Below are 15,747 nucleotides of genomic sequence, written 5' to 3'. Positions count from 1 at the left end.
TCTGAGAGTGACCTTGGTCAAAGGGGCTGGATGTCTGTGGGCATCAGCTTCTTATTCATAAAGTGATAGTCTTGGACTACATATATATATATATATATATATATATATATATATATGTGTGTGTGTGTGTGTGTGTGTGTGTGTGTGTGTGTATATTCATATAAATAGATATTTTAAAGCTATTTTTAGAACTCACACAGAACAACAACACACATTTAAATGTGTTTAACATCTGAAAAACATATAAGAAATAGTACTCTGGACAGATGGAAGACAAATGATGTTATAGGAGCTTCTTTTTTATGCCTTTTGGTTCTTGAACTGTGAAAACATGCTAGCTATTTGGAAAAAAAGTAAACACTAAAATAAAGAAGAAGAACTGAGATTTAAGAATAAGAAGAAAGAAGGAGTAAAGAAGGGAGGAAGTAGGGAGGGAGAGAGAAATGAGAAATTAATAGGCATGTCATGTTCTGTATGGCAAGGGGTGGGCTTCCCAGGTGGTGCTAGTGGTAAAGAACCCACCTGCCAGTACAGGAGACATAAGAGATGTGGGTTTGAACCCTGGGTCAGGAAGATCCCCTGGAGGAGGCTGTGGCAACCCACTCCAGTATTCTTGCCTGGAGAATCCCTATGGACAGATAAGCCTGGCGAGCTACAGTCTATAGGGTTGCAAAGAGTCAGACACAACAGAAGCAATTGAGCGTGCACATATGGTAAAGGGCAGATATTATAAGCTCAGATTATACTATGACAATTAGGCCTCAGGTTTTATTTATATATCTTTTAATAAATCAAGTGATTATTAGGCACTTAGTGAATATGAGGGACAGTGCTAGAACATTATTCTAATTTTTTCCTTGTATCTATGAAATAGGTATTAAGTTGAATCAAATCAAATTGCAAATATTCACAGATTTTTGACCCACAAAAATGTCAGTTTCATATATTCAACCTAATGTTAACATACCCATTTTAATGATGAAGAACCCAAGGCTCACAAACACTGACTGTCCAGTGGCACACATAGCTTGCAAGAGTGACTCCCAATCTGAACCCAGATCTCCTGTTTCCACTGAGTTCCAGGTATACATTTCAGGCCATAAAAGTTCTTGTAAAACAAATGCTTAACTTTCTTTAATATGTGTGCGTGTGTTAGTCGCTCAGTTCAGTTCAGTTCAGTTCAGTCGCTCAGTCGTGTCGGACTCTTTGTGACCCTATGAACCACAGCACGCCAGGCCTCCCTGCCCATCACCAACTCCTGGAGTCCACCCAAACCCATGTCCATTGAGTCGGTGATGCCATCCAACCACCTCATCCTCTGTCATCTGCTTCTCCTCAATCTTTCCCAGCATCAGGGTCTTTTCCAAAGAGTCAGCTCTTCGCATCAGGTGGCCAAAGTACTGGAGTGTCAGCTTCAACATCAGTCCTTCCAATGAATACTCAGGACTGATTTCCTTTAGGATGGACTAGTTGGATCTCCTTGCAGTCCAAGGGACTCTCAAGAGTCTTCTCCAACACCGCAGTTCAAAAGCATCAATTCTTCTGCACTCAGCTTTTTTATAGTCCAACTCTCACATCCATACATGACCACTGGAAAAACCACAGCCTTGACTAGTCACTCAGTCACGTCCAACTGTTTGCGACGACATGGACTGTAGCCTGCCAGGTTCCTCTGTCCATGGAATTCTTCAGGAAAGAAGACTGGAGTGGGTTACCATTTTCTTCTCCAGGGTATCTTCCCAACCCTGGAATTGAAACCAGGTCTCCCACCTTGTAGGCAGATTCTTTACCATCTGAGCTACCAGAGAAGCCCTTCTTCAATTATGTGTGACCTTAAATGCACACCAAATGGTAGAGATTTGACTGTAAAAACAAAAGCAAACATCAGGATGATATTTCTACCTGCCAAGGAACACCAAAGACTGTCAGCAAGTCACCAGAAGCTAGGAGAGAGGCCTGGAATGGATCCTTCTCTTACAGTCCTCAGCAGGAAGCAGCCCTGCCAACACCTTGATCTCATTCTTTAGTTGCCAAAACTGTGAGACAACACATTTCTGTTGTTTGAGCCCCCTAGTTTGTGGGTCCTCTGTTACACTGGTGACAGGAATCTAACATTCAGCCCATCAATGGTTGAAGAATAAAACTAATCCCCCTTATAGCTTCTCATTCTGCTACATTTCAACAAAACCAGAAAATAATTTACTTAAAAGTTAGACATAATGAACTGAATCCTACCCAAGGTTATGAAACCATAGTGTCAACTTTTCTCAGAGTAGAAAAGCCTGATTTTGAAACCGACCTCAAAGGATGGATCACTCCTAGGCCATTTGGGTCACTGACAACTGTCCTGGACTTCCTTGCCATTAGTGTGGCTGCTTTTGTGTCATGAAAAAATTAATGCAGAGAGAGTTTCTCCAGGGGAGAGCAGAAGTCCCTATTGTTATTTAACAATGTTAAACGTATTTTGTTACCTACACTGGGTGCTGATTACATCTTTCTTTCTTTTGTGCAGGCAAATATGCTTGGGATCATTTTGGACTCAGCGTGGGCATGGTTCTTTGTTCCCTCTGCTTCATTCCCCATGGTTTCATTATTGACGGGAGATTACTAATGAACAGATATAAGAAACAAATGAAAGGCCCTTTAAAAAAATTAAATGACCATGTTTCCACTGCATTATACATTTCCAACAGCATGTTCATTAGCTATTCTATACCTCTGCTGGATATTTTGGGATGTGAACCTGGAAGTACCTACATGAGTTCTGAGATGATGATGATCACTCAGTTCTTTGTCTAACAATCTGTCAAGTGTTGTCTCTGGGGACCAGTCAGAAACCAGGTGAGACGGTTCAGTTGAGGGAATTTAATAAGGAACTGGTTACAAAGGTGATGGATGGGCCGGAAGACCTAACTGGGGAAAGAGGGGAAGCCCAGTGAGAAGTAATAGCAGAAAGCCTCTACCCTCCACCTCTAGGGTTTGGAGAGAGCAACAGAGGGACTGGGTTAACGGATCCCTGGAGTCATTTACCCCAGATGGTCCTAGAATGGGAATCACAGAGTAGAAGCAGTCACTGTGGGAGAAGCTTCCTGGTTCAGAGAAAGAGGCAAATACCTTGGCTTCTCTTCTTCTGCCCGTGTTCCTATTTTATCTTTTTATCTTTCACTATCCTAATTCTTTTTTGGCATGGGCAAGTGAGTCTAAGAAATGAAGCTGGCAGGAATCAGCTTCCTTCAATACAGACAGAAGAAGAGAATGACAAAGAATGAATGAATTTGACAGCAAGTAGGCCAATGACTAGGCTTTCCTGGTGGCACTAGTGGTTAAAAAAAAAAAACAAAAACCCACCTGCCAATGCAGGAGACCTAAGATATGTGGGTTTGATCCCTGGGTCAGGAAAATCTGCCGGAGCACGACAAGGCAACCCACTCCAGTATTCTTGCTTGGAGAATCCCATTGACAGAGGAGCCTAATGGGCTATAATCCATAGGGCCTCAGAGAGTCAGTCACGACTGAAGTATCTTACCACACACATGCAGGCAAATGGCCAGCACATTAAGCCCTTAGTACAGCATGTTACATTGTGCTTTGGGGCAGCAAATGGTCAAAACAGGTCAGAGAAGCCAAAACCAGAAATTGGGCAAAGCCAGTGAGGTATGACGGATACTGCAAACAGATGACAGGGTTATGGGACTTCCGTTCTGGCCCAGTGGCTAAGACTCCAGGCTCCCAAACGCAGGAGGCCTGGGTTTGATATCTGGTCAGGGAACTAGATCCCACATACCACAACCAAACTGAAAAAAAAGAAAAAAAAAGGAATACAGAGTCATAAATAGGAGTTGAGTCGATAAAGAGAATCAGCACACACACGTCATAAATTGTAAGTAGAGACGTACAAAACAGTCTCCTAGAGATCAGAGAAAACAAGAAGTCATAGATTTTCATGATAATTAGGCCACATCACGCGGATAGAACATCAGCACACACAGGGTGGTAACAAGGGGTCAAATAGGCTGACAGAGAGGTACCTGTATTACCTGTATTACAGCAGGGATCCATTCCAAATAATGTTTGAAAGGTAGACATTCCTGTATTTGCTTGGGTATTGCACTTTGAAATCACTGTATTAGTTTGGTTACTTGTCATTGCTTTCTCATGAGAGTACATTACAAAGAAAAGTTGTAACTATTTGAGTTTTCTGTTGATTGCAAACTCTACAAGTAGGATGTTCCTGTTAGGTACTCACAAGACACTTATGTGCAGCAAGGAAGGCAAAGATAATGGGGAACAAACAAAAAAGGAATCATCCAGTCAATGGATAGAATGAAAGTTTACATGTAGAGTAATGTAACCATCAAATTCATCTTACATTTTCTGTCCTTGTATTATTTCTTTTTCATGAGCTTGAGTAACAACTTTTCTTATTTATTCTACATAGCATCATATGAGAAAAAGATACATGATCATACTACTCTCCTTAAAAATAATCTCTCTGGATTCACAATATTTAGATAAAATGAAATGAAAATTGTTCCTTGTCTTTAATTAGATTGTTTTTAAACTATTTTTTTTTTGTGAACCAAGCTATTTTTTGGTGTAATCTAAATTAATATTTATAGGAGATGCCTGATCCACTAATTATACAGGCATTTACAATAATTAATGTTTGGAAGAAAGCAGTGTATCTTGCATACTCTCCTTTATCATTAAAATGTACATTTTGGAAAATAATAAAGGAAGCATGTGAATTTCAGAATTTCAGAAATACTAGTTTATATAATCACACACACACACACACACACACACAAGGGAGGCCAAAAATCTATATGGATATAATTAGGCTGCTGTAGCTATAATTATAGATATTAATACAATTCATTCACTCAGAAATAGAGGCATCAAATATGTGCAGGCACAAGGCTAGGCTCTGAGAACATGTACATATACATAATTCCTAGCTTCAGGAAGTAAATAAGCTAGAGGGAAAGTCTAAGAAGCTACTACAGAAGCTATGAGAGGTGACTATTGGCAGGGCCCACAGGTAGCACAAAGAGAGGTGTCCCTAGGCAAGGAGTTATCCACAAGTTTTCAACTTCAAGGTTTGCAAATTGGAGGCTCTGGACCTTGGACAGCCCAGTCCCAAGCTTTGGTCTCCCGCCCATGGCAAGTTCCAGCCTAGTTTCCATCCTGAGCTAACATCACACTGCTATACACACAGCCATGCCTCCTGCTCACCTCTCACTCCCACAACTCATGGGCACCCTTTATAAACTTAATTCCACCCCCTGCCTCCCACAGACAGACACACTTTGCTTCCCACATCAAACAGATCATCTAGTGTTGATGACTACATTTCTCAGAAACATCTCTGAACATCTGCTTCTGTTACAGCGCAGGTACCTGCCATTTCTTAATTTGTTCTATCACAGTGATCTCCTATTGGGTCTTTCCATCTCCTACATTTCTCAGAAACATCTCTGAACATCTGCTTCTGCTACAGCGCAGGTACCTGCCATTTCTTAATTTGTTCTATCACAGTGATCTCCTATTGGGTCTTTCCATCTCCTGTTTTGATCTGCTCTTTTGCAACTTTCCACTGGCAAAGTGCTCTCTTTCCAAAATACATTATTCTCCTTCCTGGTACTCTCTGATAGATCCTCACTGTCCATACACAGTGGCTCTCAGACTTGAATGTACCCCATTATCATGTTAGGGAACTTCTTTTTCCAACAGATTCCTCTTGAAGTAAAATTTCCAAAGTGGGGCCTTGGCAATCTGTATTTTTAACAAGCTCTTCAGATGCTGCTTACTGTCAGCTTGGTTCCAGTCGAGGGACCAGGGTTTTGGAACTGCAAGATGAAGTCCAAACTTAGCACACAGTGATTCACATGGACTCTTCCCCCATACACACCCCATGTCACGGTCACGGTTGTAACCCATTTCTGAAACTCCCAGGGTTCTTCTAAAGCCTCTGTGTCACTGTACATCTATTATCTCCAAAATTACCTTGCACTCTTGTCTATCCTGGAAAGCATTCCCTAAGCCTTCTTTAAAGCTTTCCTTGATCACTCAGCTGAGTGAGCTAAGGATCTGCCTTTGTTTTTAAAAGCCCTGTGCAAATCTCTTCTCATAGCGTACTTTAATTTTCACTTGTCTGTTTCTTTTACTGCACTTTGACTCCTTCAGGGGTGGGACTGCAAATTACTCATCTCTTTAATCTTAAGAGTCCAGCCTTGTTCCTGATTCATAACAGGGACATAACAAATAAATGAACAGGCTAATGAGTGAGCAGAATTCTAGTTATACTATGGTAGAAACTGGCTGTGTATAGATCATTTCTCTTTATGAACTGAATAAATATATATCTTTCAACAGAATACTATTAAGCAAAGCTAGTAGAAGCTCATCAGCATTTGAGATAAAATGGAAATCAACAAATGCTACTACAAAAAATATAATGATTGCTCTCCATGTACAGGATTGAGGGAATCATTAAACATTTAGATGAATGTAATGTTTGGCAGATGTCCAGTGTTTTTTATTTTTCATTTGCCTTTGTGTTCATTTATAGGCTGGCAATATAAATACTGGAGAAGAAAAAGGGCAACTCACCCCAGCATTCTTGCCTGGAGAATCCCATGGACAGAGGAGCCTTGTGGGCTACAGTCCATGGGATCACAAAGAGTCAGACATGACTGAGTGACTAAACCAATATAAACACAAACATGCAATTCATCTCTTACTTTTTTTGGCAAAATAAAAAATATTTTTTGGTATATTTATATTTTTTCGGCTTTTAGTTGGTAGTATTTTTGCTTCAATGAACATACCATGAACCCCCGACCACTAAGCAAGACACTGACACTTAGTTTTATCAGTTTATAATTCAATGCAAATGGAATTTTTAATGGACTTCATTTGTTTTGCCTTGCCTTACATTCATCTCTGGGTAATAAATGCGTATTTTTCCCTTTGTGACTACTCCTCCACTTTCCGCACACGTGGTTCTTTTTGGTGGGACTGGTTGGGGACGGGGGACATGTGACCCAGGCTTGGCCAGCTGTAGTCTCAGTGAAGAGCTTAGGGAAGACGCCTGGTCCAAGCCAGCCAAGGAGAGTCAGTTAGTCCTAGTTCCTTTGCCAAGACCATTGGAAAAGATGCACTCCCTGCACTGGGACTGATACACTGTTAGAATACAAGCCATTTTTGCCACTGTGAGTAAAGCTGCCTAAGAATGAAGCCAACATGATAACAAGCAAAGCCAAAAGAGAAAGAGAGGCAATTTCTGATGATACTTTTGAACCTTTGCATCCAGCTGTGACTAAACCATTTACTGCTTGAGATTTATACTTAGTTGAGCTCTACTCACTCTAAAGAAAAAAAAAACAAACACTTTTTATTCTTAAACTGGCTTGAGTTTGCGTTCTCTCATTTACTATCATATGTGTCTTGATCATAAGACACTATATCTGATTTGATAGCATCACTGAACTTATTATACAAGAATTGTGTGGATTTTCAATAAAGCTCTTCTCTTCTGTGAATCTCTAGAGATATACTTAAGTAGAAGTAATCTACCAGTTTGTTGTCAGATCTCAAATAAATCATTTAATTCTCTGTACTTCAGCTTCCTCATTTGCTAAACTGGGGAGTTATACAAAGTCCCTTCTGCAAGATTATTATTCTATGGAAAAAACACTGACACAATGTTAGAGCAACTGACTGCTATTGAGGATCATAATTCTCCAAACAGAAATGCTGCCATGGCATACAGTGAGTGTCAGGGGCTGCAGTAGGCGGAGGGTAGAGAAAGAAGAAAGTCCGATAAACTTCGTTTTGGATAAACCCCAAACAGTCAAATAATTCATTATTTATCACAGCATCATTATTAGCTTCTTCTATAATTGGGAGATAAGTTCCAGAAATGTGAGAACTGTCACAGGTTGTCAGATTTACCAAAGGATGAAAACAGATGTGTCAGGGAAAAAAAACATTCATAATTCAGTTTCTTCTCATCAAACTGGAACCAAACGCCCAGTTTTGGATTGAGAGAAGCCTAAACATTTTCCAAATATGTGTTTTGAAGAGATGGCAATGCCTGAGACAAACGTAGGAAAAAAGCAATGACTATTTAAAAACCTGGTCTGCTCTAAAACCAGAAGCAGTCTTAATAGAAATCAACATAATACGTTAAACTAAATGTAATTACACAGTGGGTTACATTGCAACTTCAAAGAACTCAGAATGCACTTCTTTTTATTTTTTACTTAAAAAATAATCAAGGTTCCCTTTCCTGAAACATTTTTTCTCATGTGCATGTGTTTACATGACTTCCTATTCATCCACACCTAACAAAAATCACTGCAACCTACAATGTGCTTGTGTTTTCTCTCTCAAATTTGTATTTTTAGTTTTAGGTGTTAATACACAATGATCTGCTCCTAAGACACATTGAACTTGCTCAGGATGAATTATCCTAAAAGTTTTCTATGACTACGTAGTCATAGAATTTGCATTGGATTTCCAAGTTGGGTAACTCAGAAATTTTCCTCCTGCCTTATTAGATTTTTCTCAAATTACAAAAATTATTGTATATTCATTGTAATCAGACAGAAAATAGAGTTATACCAAAAGTTACAATTAAAAATTTAATCTTCATTCAATCTCATCTGTTAGGTCTCCATTGCTTCACATGCAACTTTCTATATAGTTTCTGTTTATACTACATATAAACATATACATACACAGGACTCATCCTTCCTTCCTTTCTCCCTCCATTTATCCTCCCTTTTCCCCACCCAGTTTTCCAAATATTGGATCCCACTACAAATCAATGGCCACAAACTAGCAGCCCACAGTCAGGGAGAATGTTTTGTTGGCAAAACATTAGGGAAATTTAACATGAACAATCTGGACACCCATTCCTATGTGGTGATGATATTATTGATGCTGCACAGGCTTTCTAATTTAACATGGTCCTTTCCAGTCCCTATTATTCACGCCTCTAATAATCCACCTTTTTACATTACTGGCCTATCACCTATAAGCATTTGAATTTATATCCTCCTGGTATTACTTACCAACTTGCTTTTTGCATTTAACATTATGTCATGGCATTTTTGGTTAGAATTAAATTCAGTTGCCTATAACTGAAAATGCCAAATGATAGTGGCTTAAATCCTACCGGTTTCTCTTTTTCACATGTAAAATAAGTCTGGAAGTGTGTGGGCCACAGCTTAGACGGCACTTCAGAGTCATAAGTGACCTAATCTCCTCCTATTTTTCCTTTCCACCTTCCTTGGGACCTGGCTTCTAGTCTCAAGCTTAGTTTATCATCCCTACTGGCTAAGAACTCTAGTCATTCGATCTGTGTTACAGGCAGTAGAAAACTGGAGGGCAAAACCAGAATGGTGCTTCTCCTGAGTCAGTCTGCCTTAAAGGCATTTTCCAGAAGTCCCGCTCAAATACTTTCACTTAGATCTCATGAGCTATAACTTGACCACACAGCCACACCCAGCTACAGGAGGTGGAGAAATGTCCTCGACTGGGAACACAGGCACCAGAATAAGATCCGGGTACTGCCATCAAGGAGAAAACAAAGATATCAACCTCTGCTCCATATCCCTGCAGGTTAGTACAGACATACGGCCGAGACTGCCAGGGTCCCTCAAGATCCAGGTGCCTCTTCTTTTAAGTTAAAAGAAATTTCAGCTTTAACCTGGTCACAGAGGTACTTGAAATGAAGGCTATATTTCTAGCTCTTTAAAGTTTTAAATAATACTTCATGATCATAACCTTCTCTCCCTCCATCATCAGGGCTTTTATTTTTTTAGGATTCACCAAATGGGACTCTTAAGACTAACTTAAGCAAAGTTTAAGGTGGTTTCTTTTTTCAACTTATTTTTAATTGGAGGATAATTGCTTTACAATGTTGTGTTGGTTTCTGCCATACAAAAATATGAATCAGCCATAAGTATATATACATACATATATATATATGTATGTATATATACATTCATATCCCCTTCCACTTGAACATCCCTCCCACCCCCTACCCCATCCCACTCCTCTAGGCTGTCACAGAGCACTGGGTTGAGCTCCCCTGAAGTTTTAACAGATACTGGTGGTTCATTTTGCAGGAGGCTATGGCGATTCATTTTCAAGAACTGACCCAATTTTAGAGCAACTGACATACACTGTTCCATACATGTCCATTTTCCTATATATTCTCAGCACTGGATTTTTTTTTCTTCTCTTTTTAAATGTTGTGAATCATGGGTGAAAAATGGTATCTGTCATTGTTTGATTTCTGGTTCCCTTACTGTCAGCAATGAAAAGCCTCTTTGTCTATGTTAACTGTCCACTTAAATTTCTTCTGCAGGGAATTTGTGTTAAAACCCTTTGCCAATGTTTCTGTTGGGTTATTTGCCTTGTTCTTACCATTTGACTTTGTCACACATGATATAAATATTTTTCTAATCCCATAATTTCTAAAAAAAATCTTTAGCCACTGGAAAAATTATGTAACCAAACCTTTCCATGAATGGTGATGGATTTCTACTTTTACTTAAGAAAACATCTCTTCCACTTTCAGATTATTTTCCTAAATTTTCTTCTGATTTTCTAATATACTTATATATATATATTTTTTTTTTCTAATATACTTATATTTTTATCTTTATTATCCAACTCATCCAGTCAACTATTTGTTGACCACTTATTATATGCTAGGTTCTCTTCAAATTCTAGTGGGGATGTTTTCCTAGTTGGTAAAGATGGACAATAATACAATGAACTGATATAAAACATGAAGCATTTCACCATATAATTAAAACATGGTGATGTGGTAGGGTGAGGCGGGCTATTTCAGATTGAGTGACCAAGAAAAGCTTCTCAGAGGAGACAAGATATAAACTGATCAGGAATAACTACTGATTAGGGGAGAAGATGAAGGTGGGAATGGCTTTGGGATGGGTGAAGAGCTGGAAGGCTGATGTAGCCAATGGCTCAAGGAGAGGAGAAAAATTTGAGAGGGAGGCAGGAATCAGAACATGGTGGGCTTAGCAAGCCAAAGCGGAGTAAAGATTTTATCCTACATTGAGGATTTATAGTCCATATGGACTTTGATTTTATATGTAATATGGTATGTGTGTAGGGAGAGTCTAACAGTGATTCTCTTTCAAATGGACAGTTCTATTTTAAATAAACTATTCATCATTTGCAGGTGGTGGTGGGAACTAGGGTGATATTCTACAGAATCTCACCCCCTTTCAAACACTGTACAAATAACATTACTAAATGAAATAGTTGTTCAATTAAAATTAAACATAGAATGAGTGTAATTTTTGTTTTGTGTTGTTTTGCTTTTTTTTTTTTTTTTTTGTTCTGGTTGTTGTTTTGGATTTTGGCCATGCAAAGTGGCAAGCAGGATCTTAATTCCCTGACCAGGGAATGAACTCATGCCCCCTCTGTGAAGTGCTGAGTCCTAACTAACCACTGGATCATCAGGAAAGTCCCCATGATTTATAAAGTTTTTATCTCAGGGATGTGACTCTTCAACAAATTGTTCTAGAACTACTTTCTAGAAACATGGTCAGAAGCAGTTTTTAAGTCATCTCAAGTTAGTACAGTTCAGTTGCTCAGTCACGTCCAACTCTTTGCGACCCCATGGACTGCAGCATGCCAGGCTTCCCAGTCCATCAACAACTCCTGGAGCCGGCTCAAACTCACGTCCATTGAGTTGGTGATGCCATCCACTCATCTCATACTATGTCATCCCCTTCTCCTCCTGCACTCAATCTTGCCCAGCATCAGGGTCTTTTCCAATGAGTCAGTTTTTTGCATCAGGTGGCCAATGTATTGGAGCTTCAGCTTCAGCATCAGTCCTTCCAATGAATATTTAGGACAGATTTCCTTTACAATTGATTGGTTTGATCTCCTTGCAGTCCAAGGGACTCACAAGAGTCTTCTCCAACACCAGAGGTCAAAAGCATCAATTCTTTGGTGTTCAGCTTTCTTTATGGCCCAGCCAACAAATCCATACATGACTAATGGAAAAACCACAGTTTTGACTAGATGAGCCCTTGTAAGCAAAGCAATGCCTCTGCTTTTTAATACGCTGTCTATGTTGGTCATAGCTTTCCCTCTAAGGAGCAAGCATCTTTTAATTTAATGGCTGCAGTCACCACCTGCAGTGATTTTGGAGACAAAGAAAATAGTCTGTCACTATTTCCATTGTTTCCTCATCTATTTGCCATGACATGATGGGACTGGATGCCATGATCTTAGTTTTCTGAATGTTAAGCTTTAGGCCAACTTTTTCACTCTCTTCTTTCACTTTCATCAAGCGGCTCTTTAGCTCTTCTTCGCTTTCTGCCATAAGAGTGGTGTCATTTGCATATCTGAGGTTATTGATTTTTCTTCCGGAAATCTTGATTCCAGCTTGTGCTTCACCAGCCCAGCATTTCACATGTTATACTCTGCGTTTAAGTTAAATAAGTGGGTGACAATATACAGCCTTGACGTACTAATTTCCCAATTCAGAACCAGTCCATTGTTCCATGTCTGGTTCTAACTGTTGCTTCTTGACCTGCATACAGATTTCTCAGGAAGTAGGTAAGCTGGTCTGGTAGTCCCATCTCTTGAAGAATTTTTCACAGTTTGTTGTGTATCACACAGTCAAAGGCTTTGGCGTAGACAATTAAGCAGATGTTTTTCTGGAACTCTTTTACTTTTTCTATGATTCAATGGATATTTGCATTTTGATCTCTGACTCCTCTGCCTTTTATAAATCCAGCTTGAACATCTGGAAGTTCTCAGTTTACGTACTTTTGAAGCATAGCTTGGAGGATTTTGAGCATTACTTTGCTGGTGTGTGAGATAAGTGCAATTGTGCGGTAGTTTAAACATTTTAAATATTTTTGGCATTGCCTTTCTTTGGAATTGGAATGAAAACTGACCTTTTCCAGTCCTGTGGCCACTGCTGAGTTTTCCAGATTTGCTGGCATATTGAGTGTAGCACTTTCACAGCATCATCTTTTAGGACTTGAAATAGCTCAACTGGAATTCCATCACCTCCACTAGCTTTGTTTGTAGTGATGCTTCCTAAGGCCTATCTGACTTCACACTCCAGGATGTCTGGCTCTAGGTGAGTGATCATACCACTCACTTATCTGGATCATGAAGAGCTTTTCTGGATAGCTCTTCTATGTATTCTTGCAACCTCTTCTAAATATCTTCTGCTTCTGTTAGGTCCATACAGTTTCTGTACTTTATTTTGCCCATCTTTGCATGAAATGTTCCCTTGGTATCTCTAATTTTCTTGAAGAGATCTCTAGTCTTTCCCATTCTATTGTTTTCCTCTATTTCTTTGCACTGATCACTGAGGAAGGCTTTTTTACTTCCCCTTATTATTCTTGGGAACTCTGCATTCAGAAGGGTACATCTTTCCTTTTCTTCTTTGCCTTTTGCTTCTCTTCTTTTCTCAGCTATTTGTAAGGCCCCCTCAAGACAACCATCTTGCCTTTTTGCACTTCTTTTCCTTGAAGATGGTTTTGATCACCACCTCCTGTAGAATGTCATGAACCTTTGTCCATAGTTCTTCAGGCACTCTATCAAATCTAATCCCCTGAATCTATTTGTCATTTCCACTGTATAATCGTAAGGGATTTGATTTAGGTCATACCTGAACCATCTAGTGGTTCTCCCCACTTTCTTCAATCTACATCTGAATTTTGCAATAAGGTGTTCATAATCTGAGCCACATTCAGCTCTTGTTCTTGCTTTTGCTGACTGTATAGTGCTTCTCCATCTAAGGCTGCAAAGAATATAATCAATCTGATTTTGGTGTTGACCATCTGGTGATGTGCATATGTAGTCATCCCTTGTGTTGTTGGAAGACGGTGTTTGCTATGACCAGTGCATTCTCTTGGCAAAACTGTTAGCCTTTGCCCTACTTCATTTTGTACTCTAAGGCCAAACTTGCCTGTTACTCCAGGTATCTCTTGGCTTCCTACTTTTGCATTCCAGTCCCCTATGTTGAAAAGGGGTGAGCATGAAAAGGACATCTTTTTTTGGTGTTAGTTCTAGAAGGTCTTGTAGGTCTTCATAGAACTACTCAACTTCAGCTTCTTCAGCATTACTGGTTGGGGCAGAGACTTGGATTACTGTGATATTGAATGCCTGGCCTTGGAAACGAACAGAGATCATTCTGTCATTTTTGAGACTGCATCCAAGTGCTGCCTTTTGGACTCTTGTTGACTATGAGGGTTACTCCATTTCTTCTAAGGGATTCTTGCCTACAGTAGTAGAATAATGGTCATCTGAATTAAATTTGCCCATTCCAGTCCATTTTAGTTTGCTGATTCCTAAAATGTCGATGTTCACTCTTGCCATCTCCTGTTTGACCACTTTCAATTTGCCTTGATTCATGGATCTAACATTCCAGATTCCTATGCAATATTGTTCTTTACAGAGTTGGACTTTGCTTTTATCAGCAGTCACACCCACAAATGGGTGCTGTTTTTGCTTTGGCTCCATCTCTTCATTCTTTCTGGAGTTATTTCTCCACTGATCTCCAGTAGCATATTGGGTACCTGTTGACCTGGGGAGTTCATCTTTCAGTGTCATACGCTTTTGCCTTTTTATACTGTTCATGGGGTTCTCAAAGCAAGAATACTTTGTCATTTCCTTCTACAGTAGACTATGTTTTGTCAGAACTCTCCACCATGACCTGTCTGTTTTGGGTGGCCCTACAGAGCATGAGTCATAGTTTCATTGTGTTAGACAAGGCTGTGGTCCATGTGAGCAGTTTGGTTAGTTTTCTGATTGTGGTTTTCATTCTGTCTGCCCTCTGATGAATAAGAGGCTTATGGATGCTTCCCAATGGGAGAGACTGACTGTGCGGGAAACTGGGTCTTGTTTACTGGGCAGGGCATGCTCAGTACATCTTTAATCTAGTTTTCTGTTGATTGGTGGGGCTGTGTTCCCTCTCGTTTGTTTGACCTGAGGCCAAACTGTCAATCCATGCCTCCATTGAGACTCCTGGACACTCACAGGCAAGCCTGGCTCAGTCTCTTATGGGGACACTGCTCCTTTCTCCTGGGGCACACTAGGTTTTATTCGTGCCCTCCAAGAGTCTGTTTCCCCAGTCCCATGGGAAGTTCTGTACTCAAATATCACTGCCCTCCAAAGTCAAATTCCCTTTGTCTTCTCCTTCTCTTTGCCTGATCCCAGGTTATAAATTTGTTTTGGGCCCTATAACTTTCTTAACAGCGTGAGAATTTCTTTGGTACAATTGCCCTGCGGTTTGTGGGTTGTCTGCTCAGCGGCTCTATGGTGGGGCTAATGGCGACCTCTGCCAAGAGGGCTTATGCCACATGCTGCATGACCCAGGTCTGCAGGAGCCAGAGCTCCTGTCCCCATGGCAGGGCACTGTTGACCTGTGCCTCTGGGCAAGATATGCAAACACTCAAGGGCCAAGATTTGCCACCAAGGAAGATATTTAAAGGAATGTGCAACAGGCTCTGAAGGCAAGGCTGAAGGAAACCTTCTAAAAATATTTTGGATGATTGTAGCTTTAAAAGAGTAAGCAGACAGGCCCCAAGATGACTTCTGTGAAAAGGGGGACAAACTTTAAAACTTTAGGCCTGTATATTGAAGAAAGTAGACCAGATGTGACCTAAATCAAATCTCTGATGACTATATGGTAGAAGTGAGAAATAGATTTAAGGGACTAGATCTGATAGA

The 15,747-nt window shown here is 40.0% G+C and overlaps 2 long non-coding RNA genes across 3 annotated transcripts in view; both read right to left on the bottom strand.

Annotated features, from left to right (window-relative positions):
* The window catches only part of LOC136165263 (uncharacterized), a 93,138-nt gene that overhangs the window by 70,028 nt on the left and 7,363 nt on the right, over window positions 1–15,747 (bottom strand). The window lies entirely within an intron of this gene.
* On the bottom strand, window positions 767–3,772 carry LOC136165264 (uncharacterized). 2 transcript variants are annotated; one of them, XR_010662482.1, is made up of 3 exons: window positions 3,349–3,772; window positions 2,472–2,607; window positions 767–1,863 (listed from the first exon to the last, which is right to left on the bottom strand). It is a non-coding gene; the product is annotated as an uncharacterized lncRNA (long non-coding RNA). The 2 variants fall into 2 exon arrangements; XR_010662481.1 differs by lacking the exon at window positions 3,349–3,772 and having other exon boundaries at window positions 2,472–3,301.

The sequence above is a fragment of the Muntiacus reevesi genome, chromosome 3 (genome assembly GCF_963930625.1).
Source record: "Muntiacus reevesi chromosome 3, mMunRee1.1, whole genome shotgun sequence".
NCBI classification, from domain to species: Eukaryota; Metazoa; Chordata; class Mammalia; order Artiodactyla; family Cervidae; genus Muntiacus; species Muntiacus reevesi.
The sequence above is the reverse complement of the archived record's forward strand: the minus strand, read 5'-3'. Positions and strand labels throughout refer to the sequence as shown.